The sequence below is a fragment of the Pogona vitticeps genome, chromosome 2 (genome assembly GCF_051106095.1).
Source record: "Pogona vitticeps strain Pit_001003342236 chromosome 2, PviZW2.1, whole genome shotgun sequence".
Lineage (NCBI taxonomy): Eukaryota > Metazoa > Chordata > Lepidosauria > Squamata > Agamidae > Pogona > Pogona vitticeps.
In genome coordinates, this window is record NC_135784.1 from 107,559,654 (window position 1) to 107,574,116 (window position 14,463).

The following is a 14,463-nucleotide window of genomic DNA, read 5'->3' on the forward strand; positions in this document are numbered from 1 at the left end:
TCCACTATTGAACTAAGGAAATGCAGATGCTGCCACACCTTTTGAATAAGAATTGTTCAAAAATCATTCATTCCCTCATAACCAGAAGGGAAAGAAGCTGATATTGATTTTTTTTTTTTTTGGCCTTTGGTCATATCAACACAGGGGCTCTTTTAAATTTATTTATTTAAAATATTATTTTTATCCCACCTTTCTCCTTAAAAAGGACCCTCCTACATTCTTAGACACCAAAGCCAGGAGGGAAAAAAGGAGACGTGTATGGTTCATGAAAATAAGTCACTGTTTGGCACTAGAAATAGAATAATAACCCTCCAACTCTCTCTCTCTCTCTCTCTCTCTCTCTCTCTCTCTCTCTCTCTCTCTTCCTGTGCAATTATTCCCTTGCCAGATATTCCCTATGGATTTTATATCCAATTTAACATGCAGTACTTCTGTCCTGTTATGTTGTTTTTCAGCTTTAAATTAAAATACCAGCTTCCACTCCAAGCTGCCACATTATGCACACTGCCATAAACAATCTGGAAATGATCCGGAAAATGAGGATCGAACCAGCTGATTGTCTTGTTCTGTGACCTCCTAACCACCCAGTTTTTCCTAGCCTGAGACTTTTCCCCCACAACTATAAAAAGCCTTAGCAAAATAAGTGCCCATTACCCACATACTCCAAACAATTTCAAACGGCCGCTCCTAGATCTTCTCCATTAATAGCTTGCTGAAAACCTCCCACTCGGCTGGAGCTGTTGATAGAAACAGCATTTCAGCTTCTGTAGCTGAGCCGTCAGGATCGCCTCTCATTTTTAAAGGCTAAAAATTGTCATAAAGAAGTGGCGTCTTATTTGATGCAGCACACTGACATCGATCTCCACATTAACAGGATACTTTCAGTTCCACAGAAAGATTATATTTAAGTTATGGAGAGAGCAAAATACAAAAATGCCGAAATATAATAATTCCACTATTGCCTACACTACTGCATTTCTTTCCATCCATAGTAAGACTTTCCATCCAACATATTTGCCAAGGCATTCATTAACTTAATTCCAGCATAGTTCTCAGTAGGACACAAGTTAGATGGATACTCCCAGCTATGTGCTTTTCAGAAAATCAAACACAATCATACAGCTTTTTCAACATTTCCATTGTGGCTTTATTTCCTCCAGGGCTTACTGAGTGAATTAACTGTTACCAGGTTAGATCCAGCTTGTCAAGGAACCAGGAGAAGTCCACTGACTGAAGAAGATGATGATTTTTATCAGTTTCTACTATCTCTTGTGGTCATTCCCCCATCTGCTACAGAGGGATGGGTGTAGCTGAAGTAAGGAAGGATGATCAGTGCTTTGCTCTGAGATGCTGACATTTAGAGAGTGCAAAAAGGTGAGAACCCACCCATTGATATTCCTACTGCAGGGGTGCATACTCACATATCCTAAGGTCACTTACTGCCACAAGCTGCTCCTTCACAGGGAGTAAACTTAGTACAGAACCAATGTGGTCACTGTGCATTCAGTTGTAAATTCCTCCCTACACCTATTCCCTGCATACAACAATTTCTCATCACCCAAGCTTCAGCAATTTCCACAAAGCTCTAGCTGCCAAAATGGCTGATTATGGCTCTGCAGTCAGAGGGTCTTTGAAGCTGTGAGGATAGTGACAGTGTGAGCTGCAGGGGAAGGAAGAGTCAGCAAAGAACACACCCCTCTCTTCTACTGATGAGTGGAACAATCTGAATAGAGCACAGTGCCCCGTGTTTATGTTTTCTAAAGGGAGAAAGCCTAACAATCTGCAGTATAATGGAGCTGTGTTACCCCTAGGCTCTTTTGTCTTTATTTAATTATTTTATTTATTTATTTTCCAGTGTAGGCCACTTCTCTCCTGCTGAGGGGGCCCAAGGCAGTTCACTATGTTAAAAAAAGTAATACTAAGAAGAAAACAATATTACAGATTAAAACGTAATTAAATTACAATAATAATTAAAAATCCATTAAGTAATTTAAAACATTAGAAGTAAACTTAGATAAACACACACACACACACATATCCAGGGACTTGGAGTGTAGCTACACTGGCTTTCCTGTGATTTGATTCAGTGCCTGTATTATATTAGAAATCATAATTATTGCTCACATAGGGGCTACAGATTGATTTGGAAGTTCACCCTTCATACTAGATGTAATGCAAGTCACATTCCAACTCCCTTCCTTCCTTCCTTCCTTTGGTCCCATCCTTGCTTATCCTTTGCTCCTCTGCCCTGCCTCTGCCAATCCTTTTATGGTTCACTTTGAAGCCACTTTCTCATTTAAAGCTTCAGATCACTACATTTCTCAAAAGCTTTTCTATGGAAAAATAACATGGAAAGGTACTTCACTGAATATAGCCCATCAAAAGTTTGAAGAGTAATTTTGCGAAATACACGATTCACAACTCAGAATTATTCTGTTCAGGATCAACCCCTTCCCACCATTCATCTGTTACTCCTTTCCCTTGCTTTCAAGTCATGCATACAGGAATTACTACTCTCTGGTGACATATAGTTTTAAAATAGTTTAAACTCATTTATGTGAATCATTAAGTATTTTGCGAAATTACTAAGCAACTTCGCAGCAAACCACACTCATGGTCCTTTGCTTTTGTATGTTCCATCCACCCTCGTCCTGAACATTGCATTCCAACTGCCTACATCGCTAAAACACCACCTACAGACATGCCACCTGTCTTTACAAGAATATATCACAATTAATTGCACAGAAAAAAGAACATTTGAATCCTTCTGGACTGAAAAGCTAGAAGTCCCACAGCAGCAAAGGGGCAAAAAAGCTACTCTGGGAGCAAAAAAATAGCTGGACCAATTCAATTTAGTCTTTGCGCCATGCAGTTATTTTTTAGAAAAAAAATACTTCAAATTCACTCATTTTATAAGTGGAGCAAATCCCACAGTATTTGACCATATAGTCACACTCTCGGTCATAGTTATTAAAAGCCTTCCTGAAGTGCTGGGTCTTCAACTGTTGACAGAAGGATGGGGCTCACCTAACCTCCTGGCAGAGAATGTTCCACAGTCTGGGAGCAACCACAGAGAAGTCCCTTCTGCTTCCACAGTTTGGAAATTAAATCCATTCAGAAGCCTGCTGGACATCACCCAGGGAAGTATATCCAACAACCATTCAAGTAAGTTGTAGAAGGGCTTAACATGATTGTATTAAATAAATATACAAGTAGATAAATGTGGAGTCTGAGGTACATACAAGCTGCTATACATTACTCTACAGCAGTGGTGGTGAAACGGGGGGGGGGGGAACAGCCACGGAACCAGAAGTGGTGGCGGAAGGGGGAATCCCGGGCACAAAGGTGCCTCGAGACCCAACTTCAGATCCACCGCCAGCACCAGCTGCTCCAGATCCTGCCCCGCTGCCTGTCCGGACACCAGCACCGTGGTTACAGCCACCTGCTCAGGTTTGGCTGCGGGGGGGGAGGGGGGAGTAGCGATCTGTCGACTTATAGCTCACGTGCCGGCAGAAAGGGCTCCGTGTGCCAGCTGTGGCACACGTGCCATAGGTTCACCATCACTGCTCTATGGACTCTCTCTGGTCACTTAATATTTGTCATCTTATATGCTATGTTAAATGAATGAAATAGCAACTATGTTGAGGAATTTCTGAAAAGAAATAATTTGGGACATCCTCCTTTTTTTTTTTTTTTTTTTTTTTTTTTTTTTTTTTTTTGCACCTCCAGCACTGTGGTCCCAACAAATATTGTCATCACACACATTCCCACACTTTGGGAAAATGTGGGGCAACTGGGGCTGACACACTTGGTGTTACATGCACTGAAATTTCCAACATAATTGTTAGTTTTAGGATAAGCTCTACTTCAGATATAGCTTTTTTTCTGTTGCAAATTGCATAGTAATTAGCGGAGGGGTACATGGTAGCACTGTGTTGGATTGAAGCCAGTGATGATTGGGTGCCCGATCTTTGCTTTTTTCTGTTTCTCTCTTGCTCCCCACCAAGTGGGCTTCTGGAAGAGAGTGAACTATTGCTTAAAAGAGACTTTTTAAAATAGACCACCAGCTGCTTAAGATCCCACCAAGGACTGTATGTGGCTTGAGGTCTGTAGGCTGCCCACTTCTTTTCTATTAATCATTGCACTAGTTTGTCCCAACTTCACTGATGAAATGGAATCCCAAATGAGATCAGCCCCTGTGATTACTCAAATTATTGTTGTAATATTAAAATGTATCATGGAGTCACCCCTCAGGCACTTAATTGGGGAAATGATCTCCCAAAAAATATGGACTTGCAAATTAATATTATTGCTTTCATTTTTCATGGAAAGATACACATGGGTATATCAATTATATTTCCACTTTCTGTTTCCCTGTTGGATCACTTTTAAATAGCACAATGATAAGTCAGACTGACATTACTACAATATTTGTGGCTTAAAATAGCTTCTGTATCAGATAGACATAAGCTTCACATTATCTCTGAAAAGCAGATGTCAGCAATGTCTTTTCAAGTCATGTCATTTAGTCACTGTGCTGTTGGCTTTTTCTTTCTTTCTTTCTTTCTTTCTTTCTTTCTTTCTTTCTTTCTTTCTTTCTTTCTTTCTTTCTTTCTTTCTTTCTTTCTTTCTTTCTCAGTCTGTCATAGAAAACATCGACACAGCTGTTTACATTACCATAGCTAGTCTGCAAGCTCAGTTCAAACTTTATAACTAATGAATTCCCCACACAAATGATCAGGACTGAAAAACTAAACCAAAGTCAACTGGCTTCTTGAGAGCAGAAGACCATTGTTACGCAAAAATAGGGAAGTCAAGAAACAAAAGTAGGCTTTGATTCTGCTTTAGCCTCAGCAGCATTGTTCTGCTTTTAAATGGCTTCTTAACTTAAGCTGAAGTGGGGAGAGAATTGAGATTATTATGTGCATAAAATCTAAAATGGTGAGTGCATGCAAGATGCATTTCCCCTGCTCATGACTGACAAAATACCCAACCTTTGCAATATGAAACAGAAGAGATTTGCACTGTAGGGATGGCAGCCTTCAAGGCTGTCCCAAGACATTTTGCTGCCTGGATAAAAAGGCTTTCCTCCTTTTCTACATACAGAAACAAACTAGACTGACAGTTGACCCTTCTGCATTCTTAAAGTGTCCTCAGCCTCTATATTCCAATACCTCAGGTTATTCCTGTGCCTTCCCACTATCTGACTAAGACAGGATAATGCATACGTGCATCACACTGGGATACTCCGTGACAGACCAGGACTCTGGAGAACAGGGTTCGAATCCCCACTTGGCCATGGAAACTCACTGGGGGAGCAGAACTGGTAAAACCACTCCTTAAATATCCCACTTACCTTGAAAGCCCTATGCGGGTTGCTATAAGTCAGTTATGACTTGATGGGACAAAACACATACACAATGCATATGTAGGCTTGCTGGATAGCTCAGTGGTTTGGTTGGGTGTGTGATTTCCCACTGTGCCTCCAGGGAGAAGAGCCAGCCTTTGTGGCATTGGGCAAGTTGCACAGTCCCAAAGCACGGCCAGAAGAAGGAAATGATAAAACCACTTCTGAGTATTCTCTACTTGGAAAAATACTGATTTAAGGGTCACTATAAATCAGAATTGACTTGATGGCACAGGATGATGATTAATGCACATGTACATACATACATGTGCATGGGCAGAGAGAGAGAGAGAGAGAGAATTGTCAGCAGCAGCCCAAATTCTGAAGGCAATTTCAGGACACTGCATCCAAAACTGCTGTGATTGCATGAGGTCCTAAAACCCATCTGTGGCAATCCCCCTGGCTGCCCCTTTATTTCTTTGGGCTCCACAAAGGTAAACACGCCCTTTTCCCCCTTCTTTTCGCTGCCACCAGGTATTTCTCCTAATACCGATACAATTCCCCCACAAAGGAGCTGCTCATATAACTTAGGAACCAGGGGATGGATCAAATATTCTTTTATTAATGAACAAAATCATAAGGAGAATCAAATCTATAACTGTTTCAGGTGTGCATATATTAGATCATGTATTCAGTCACTGGTATTTCTCATGTTATGCTTATGTGTTCATTCCTGCTTGTTCAATATGTTTTACGCTTTCAATATTCAACATAGCAGAAAGAAGGACTTGGCAGAGAGCTTGTCAGATCCAAATACTTTGTGTGCTCTTCCTCCACTTGTCCTGCAGCCTACAACCCATGTCTGACATCCAACATTTGACAAACCCCACAGACACAATTTGCTCCAACAGAGGCATTCATATGTGCCAAAAAAGTTCAAAATATATTCTCACAAGCAAGTTAAAATAAATGACCCTTCAGTGGCTGATTTTTTAAAAAACCTGATCTACAACCCTAAATCATGCTTCCTGTCAAAATAAATGGCCCTTCCCAGTTCATCATATAGTCAGATTTTTTTCAAATGGATTTCAAACATGTTAAACTAAATTACAAAAAAAAATTTTTTCTGATATACACAATCACACTGACTTTAATGCAGAAACCTTCTACTTCTTTTATAGATAGGATTCAGAAGAGACATCTAGAGCAGAAAACATTTGAGGTTTTGGTGTCGTAGTTCTAGGTCTTGCGTACAATAGGGTGGATTTGTATCTTGCAGCAATTTGCTGATTTGATATATGCCAACTATGCTATGCTGGCGTAGAAATGCAGAGGGTTTTGGCCCTTGTCTTTTCTTTGGTGGTGCATTTATTCTTTTAGGTCTCCATGACTCACCAGTGCAACTGAAGAAGTCGGCTACAGTCCACAAAAGTTTGAACTGAATAGAAATAGTGGTGGTTGTGGGTTTTTCGGGCTCTTTGGCCGTGTTCTGAAGGTTGTTCTTCCTAACGATTTGCCAGTCTCTGTGGCTGGAATCTTCAGAGGACTGTCCTCTGAAGATGCCAGCCACAGAGACTGGCAAAATGTTAGGAAGAACAACCTTCAGAACACGGCCAAAGAACCCGAAAAACCCACAACAACCATTAGATCCCGGCCGTGAAAGCCTTCGCGAATATATTGAATAGAAATAGCTTGTCTTTAAGGAGCAACAAGACTTCTTGTTGGTTCTAAAAGGTGGCTATAGTTATTCATTTATTCATTCATTCCACTTTGATACTGCTTGATTAATGTGAGGCGGTGCTCTGGAGTGTTGACAACAATAATGGGAAGCAATAATCAAAAATTAAGAACAGTAGTATCATTAAAGTAGCATAAACAACACACCCAGGGAAGTCAGTAAAATGTAATATACTAGACCTCCTAAAAGTACTTTGTTACCATTACAGCTACAAATTCTTAAAAGCCACCTTATTTTCACATTTCTTGAGAAAACAGTGCAATTATTACTCAAAGTTATATCTAAAAAATGTAAGTACTGGAAGCATCTGGCTGTGAGATAATATAAAGTCTCCTTCCATCCACCTGACAAGACCTCAGCATCCAGAACAGGGCCCAGGGCCCAGCATAAGCCAGCATTCGAACCATGTATCATTCTTCTACCACCATTTAATGAAGCCATACTAGGAAAATAACTAAAAAACATTGTTACAGATACATTATAAAAGAAACATCCTTGATTAAGTTACGTATATTCAAAATGTAACTAGTTACTTGTAGCTAGATATTTCCAAGTTCCAATTCACTGAAATTGCCTATTTCACTAAAGTAACTGTACAGTTTCAATAGTAAGAGATTTCTGTTGATTCAGCTTTTTCTGGTGGGGGAGAGAAAAACAAGTATTATTCCATTTAGAAAGCCTCTATATTTACTCTACAGCTTTTTAATTATAAAATCAATGAAGTGTTAATGATTTAAGAATTACGTTGTCTCACAGGGAATACTGAAAACAGAAATTATTTTTGTGTGACATAAATTCATAAATTGCTCAATTTGACCAATTTGTCAAGACAGTATCCATTAGTAAATATGAATATTTAATAACAAGGAAAACTGGCAGGAGCAACTTCACTTAAGAGTCTAATGACTTACAGGAAAAAGAAAAAGGATAGGCTCCTATAGGTCCTTTGATTAACTATTTCTGTAGCATATGAACCTATGAGCATGTGAATCTAGGATATATCAACGCACATCAAGTTGCTACCCTCCATTTGTGTTCATACAACCAAATCAACTATAATTAGACTGTCTAGTATAAAGCTATCAAATCCTTTTAAGTTAGTATTTTGCCATTGATTTTTCTGAATGCATGTATTGATCTTATGTTCCCCTTTTATAGATAGCCTGTTTCAATTTAAAGGGTACCTCCCTATGTCCACATTTTTTAAGTTCATCCACAGGACCCACAATCTAAGACTCGGAAATTTTCAAACTTTAGTTTCAGTGCTTTTAAAAGAAAAGAAAAAAGCCCCAGCACAGATTCTCAAAACTGAAAAAGAATAAGACTGAAGAGCTGAATATTATTATTATTATTATTATTTTAAAAAAATAGGTTTCTTGCCTACATATCAGTACTTGAAATGTTTCTCTAGTCTGAAGAAGCTACCGATTGTTACATACAGCACTGATGTTACCTGTCTGTCATGGGTTTGGAGGGAAAGTTCCATCCTATGGGGAGTGGAAGGCGGGACATCAGGAGGAGGGGCTGTACTGTATATATATGTGGAGCGTGTGTGGAGACGCTGGGAGCAGACAAAGCAGCAGCTGGGAAGAAGAAGCTGGTGTGGGAGTCTGTGTGTCAGACAGGCTACTACTGTGTGTCAGTACCAACCTGATAGGTTCAGGTGTCTGAATGGTTAGCCAGAACTGATAGGTTCAGGGTCTGTGCTTCAAGTTAAGGGTTCTGTGTGAACCAAACTGTGTGTATGTATGAGTGAAACTAAGCCACGTTACTAAATCTTATTCACCTGATCATTTTATTTTCCCTGTGTGTTGTTTTAAATAAACCTTATTCTTTTATTGGTTAAAAATCCATCCCTGGTCTGTGTGACTTCTTACAGGGAATGGTTGGTGGCAGCTTAGTGAAACTGTGGCAGATCCCAGTAGGTCTGGGTTTGTCACATTGATTGGTGTCCAGCGTGTGGGATACGACTGGTCCAGTTGTCCAGCGGTCCAGCAAAGCCTTGGCAAGTGTGCCCAGAGCAAGGGGGGTCTAGTCAGGGACAATCTGAGAGTGCGTAGGTAATCTTCTAGGTGTGCCTCACGGGGGGGTGCACTAGTAGAAGAACGTGTAACCTCAGATTGGGGACTAGATTAGGGAGCTCTGAGGCAGCCTGTTTTGGCGGGAAAAAGCTGAGGCAAAACTGTGAAATAGCAGTGAGCTAGCTTGTCTGCTGAGAGGCCCAGCAGAGGGGGGTAGACTCTAGCTCGCAACTGTTGCAAATTAGTGCTGAAGGACAGCAGCAATCTATAGGGAAAGCTGGTTCTGAGGCAAAAGAAAAAAAAAGTGGTCGTTTTATTTTGAGGCTTGACTTTTTAAAGCAGCCTGTTCTGAGGGGGGATTATGCCCTTGACTCGAAGCCAAATGGCAGAAATGGGTGAAGTGAAAGACCCCCAGGTTGACCAAGGTTCTGAGGATGAATTTGGCTCGGTGCAGGGTGACAGCACGGGAGAACAAAACCCAGAACTCAGAAAAATACTCCTGGCCCAACAGCATGAACTGAGGGTGAGGGAAATGGAGGAGAGGGAAAGAGAGAAACAACGGCAATTTGAATTAGAGAGAGAGAGAGAGAGAATGGAAAAAGAAGAAAGATTAGAGAGACAGAGAATTGAATTGGAATTGCAGAGAGAGAAAATGGCGTTTGAATTAAGAAAATTGGAACTGATGAATCAGAACAATAATAACAATAGGGATTCTGAGGGAGGCCAATTGTCTAAAGCTGACCTGAAGAAATTCCCTGTGTACCACAAGGGAGATTGTCCTGAGGTGTTCTTTTCCTTAGTGGAAAGAGCGTTTGTGGACTTCTCAGTGAGGGAAACTGAGAAGATGACCATCATGCGATCTTTAATCAGTGGTAGCCTGGCTGAGGTTTATTCAGAGATGCCACAGGAACTGATGAGAGATTTTGCAGAGTTTAAAAAACTGGTGTTTGCAAGACATGGGATAAATGCGGAACAGCTGAGGCAAAGATTCAGGTCCCTCACAAAGAAACCAGAGCAGACTTTTACCCAAGTGGGGGCTCAATTGGTGAGGCTGCTAGAGAAATGGCTATCTCAGGAGGGGACAGAGACCTTTCAGCAGCTCAAAGACTTGATAGCGCTGGAACAGTTCTATTCAGTCCTGCATGGGGAACTGAAATTCCAGGTGAGGGAAAGGAAACCAAAATCTGTGGCAGAAGCAGCCGAGATCGCAGATTTTATTTACCAGATAAGAAAGCCCTTAGGTGAGGAGAAATCTGTAGGAAAACCCAAAGAAACCTACAGCAAGTACTCTCAGGGACCAGGGAAAAGCCAGCAAGGGGGAGGGGCCCATGGTGAAGGGAAGCCCTCAGACATGAAACCAAGACCTCAGATTTTGGAGGGAAAACCAAAACAAGATGAGAAAGACTCCAAATACAGCAGAAAATGTTATTTCTGTCAGGGAAAGGGCCATCTAATCTCAGAGTGTGAGAAATTAAAGCAGCTAAAAGGAATTGTGCCTCAGGATTTGAGTGGGACCAAGCCAAAAGCTGTGTTCTGTGTCCAGAAAGAGCAAAGCTCCTTGTCACTGAGGGAGCCTGTTGCCATGGCTACTCAATCTGGGACAGTTACATCTGCTGATCAGGCTGAGGAAAATGGTCCTCTTGTAGAGGTCAGGCGCTGCCTACTGGTGAGGACAGATTCTCAGTTGTTTGAGACAGCAGGGGTGGATGTAGGAATACTTGACCATCAGTATAGGGGGCTGCGGGACACTTGTTCTCAGGTGACCCTGTGCCATCCAGATATTATTCCTAGGGAATATGTGATCCCAAATGAGAGCATGAAGGTGGCAGGGATTGAGGGGCAGGTAATCTCACTGCCAGTCGCGGAGGTACCTGTGAACTTTCAAGGCTGGAGGGGAGTTTGGCGGCTAGCAATTTCATCGACTCTGCCAGCATCCGTGCTCGTGGGAAATGACCTGGCTGAACATGTGAAAAGGGTGCTAGTGATTACACGTTCACAAGCCACCACGGGGACAGTTCAAGGGGGTAATGATGAGCCAGAGACGGAAGCAGAGGGGAGTTCAGAAGCTATGGTAGAAACCTTAACCACAGACAGCAGATTTGGACAAGAGCAAAAGGCAGACGCCACTCTCCAAAAGTGTTTTGAACAGGTGACTGACGCCCAGCTAACACCTGAAACCCCAGTGAGATTTCTGGAGAAAAAGGGGATTTTATATAGAGAGACCCTGAGGAATATCTCAAAACGGGGAGATGGGATCAGAAGTCAGCTGGTGGTACCTGAAAAGTATCGCCCCATGATCTTACAAAGGGGGCACTCTGACATGTTTGCTGCACACTTAGGGGTGAACAAAACACAGCAGAGAATCACACAGAATTTTTACTGGCCTGACATAGGGAAGCAGATCAGGGAGTTCTGTAAAAAATGTGATGTGTGTCAAAGGCAGGGGAATAGCCGCGACAGGACCAAAGCAAAGTTGTGCCCTTTGCCTGTGATTGACACTCCGTTCAAATGCATAGGGGTGGATATTGTGGGACCTTTGCCCAAGGCCACAAAGAGGGGGAACAGGTTCATTCTCACCATTGTGGACCATGCCACGAGGTACCCTGAAGCCATACCCTTGACTAACATTGAAACTAACACAGTGGCAGATGCCTTAGTGGGGTATATGTCCAGGATGGGATTTGCCTCAGAAATAATCACAGATTTGGGAGCATCATTCACATCGAAGCTCATGAAACGCTTATGGCAAATCTGTGGAATTAAGCACAAGGAAACCACTGCCTATCATCCTGAAAGTAATGGGTTAACTGAGAAGTTCAATGGGACTCTAATGCGCATGATTAGGGCTTACTTGGCAGAGAATCCAAATAATTGGTACCAGAAGCTGCAATCCCTTTTGTTTGCTTATCGATCAGTGCCACAAGCCAGTACCGGGTTCAGTCCATTTGAACTTTTATTTGGGAGAAGGGTGAAAGGGCCCCTTGATGTAATCAAACAAAATTGGGAGCAGATCACCCAGGATGACCCACAAGATGTTGTGACATATATAGACTCTTTAAGGAATGGCCTAAAGAGGAATCTAGAGCTGGCAGCAGAAAACCTGCAAGCTCAAAAGGTCAGAAAGAAAGCCTGGTGTGTCCAGAGAGCCGGGGAGAGGCGCTTTGACCCAGGGGAGGAAGTGCTTTGGCCTAGGCCCGGTAAAGAGAACAAACTGCAGCTGGGTAGCCCAGAAATAAAAGACTTGGGTCACATAGTAGGGGGAGGAGTAATAAAACCCCTAGAGGCCAAGATAGAAGCTGTTCGTGATTGGCCCAGACCCAACACCAAGAAAAAAGTCAAATCATTTCTTGGGTTGGTGGGCTACTACAGAAAGTTCATCCCGAGGTTTAGCGAGATTGCGGCTCCGCTGACCGATCTGACGAGGAAGAAGGCTGATGACCGCATCCCGTGGACCAGCGACTGTGAGGCGGCGTTCCAGAGGTTGAAGGAGGCGCTCGTCAAGTATCCGGTGCTGCGTGCTCCAGACTTCGACCGGGAGTTCATCGTCTACACCGATGCGTCTAACAGCGGGGTAGGAGCAGTTCTGTGCCAGGAGGATGAGAATGGTGACCAGCATCCAGTGTCCTACCTGAGTAGGAAACTTCAAAAAGGTGAGAGACATTTGGCAACAGTGGAGAAGGAGTGTTTGGCCATAGTCTACGCGATCCAGAAGGCCAAGCCTTACATCTGGGGAAGACATTTTATTCTGTGTACTGACCATTCACCATTGCAATGGTTAAAGACAATGAAAACCCACAATAGCAAACTTATGAGGTGGGCTTTAAACTTGCAGGACTATGACTTTGAAGTAAAGGTGGTCAGAGGGTCAGTGAACTGTGTTGCTGACGCCTTGTCAAGAAGACCTGAAGATTGAAGACGGCGAAAGAACATGGACTATGTATATATATTGATGACAAAAAGTTAAATGTACCTGTTTTTTGAACTTGGTTTGTATGAATAAAGGTAAATTGATGTAATGTATATGGTAAATGTTTAAATGCCTAATTGCTATGGTTAACTTAGAATGTAAGTATAAGTAAGTATGATATTGTATGTATAACTGTTTTTGTGTGTTTTATCCAGGTTGTTTTTTGGGAAAAAGCACCTTAGCTTTCCCCCTACAAAACAACTTATAAAGAGGGGAGGTGTTACATACAGCACTGATGTTACCTGTCTGTCATGGGTTTGGAGGGAAAGTTCCATCCTATGGGGAGTGGAAGGCGGGACATCAGGAGGAGGGGCTGTACTGTATATATATGTGGAGCGTGTGTGGAGACGCTGGGAGCAGACAAAGCAGCAGCTGGGAAGAAGAAGCTGGTGTGGGAGTCTGTGTGTCAGACAGGCTACTACTGTGTGTCAGTACCAACCTGATAGGTTCAGGTGTCTGAATGGTTAGCCAGAACTGATAGGTTCAGGGTCTGTGCTTCAAGTTAAGGGTTCTGTGTGAACCAAACTGTGTGTATGTATGAGTGAAACTAAGCCACGTTACTAAATCTTATTCACCTGATCATTTTATTTTCCCTGTGTGTTGTTTTAAATAAACCTTATTCTTTTATTGGTTAAAAATCCATCCCTGGTCTGTGTGACTTCTTACAGGGAATGGTTGGTGGCAGCTTAGTGAAACTGTGGCAGATCCCAGTAGGTCTGGGTTTGTCACACCGATGAGTAGTGAAATGTTTTAGCCTAATGAGAAAGAAGTCCAGTAGCCATAACTCAGCTTCCCGATAATTCATAACAGAATTATATCAGTGACAAGTGGAGCCCACTAGGAATGGTGGGGTAGAGGCACAGTTGAGGCATCACTAGAGGAAGGAAAAGAACTCAGACAGGATTATATGCCATCAAGTCAGTTCTGGCCTATGGCAATGCTTTGAAGCGTTTTCTAGGTATACAGTACTCAAAATTGCTTTTCCATTCTCTCCTTCTGATGGTGGTCCGGGTCAGTGCAGCTTGCACAGGCTGAGTCTTCTCCTGTGGGCACGGTGAAGAATTGAACTCCCTACCTGTGCTTCGACCCACTGAGATATCCAACCAAATCAAGGAGGCAAAAGCAAGGCAAAACAGAACATGGAAGAGAAGCAATTTGTCCATATTGCAGTGATTAGCCAGTTATTAAAGCTGGCAATGAACCAAAGAGTCAATATGAAACAAAGGAACTAGAAAATACACAAGGCCTGAACTGTGACTGCAACCAGCAAAAGTTTGGGTCTAATCCCAACAAGATACTCAGCATTGTTTTATCCTCACATTGATTGGGTAGAACAGCAATGCATTGTTTATAAAAGGGGAATCCAGATAAGTTAACATTCACTGCACAA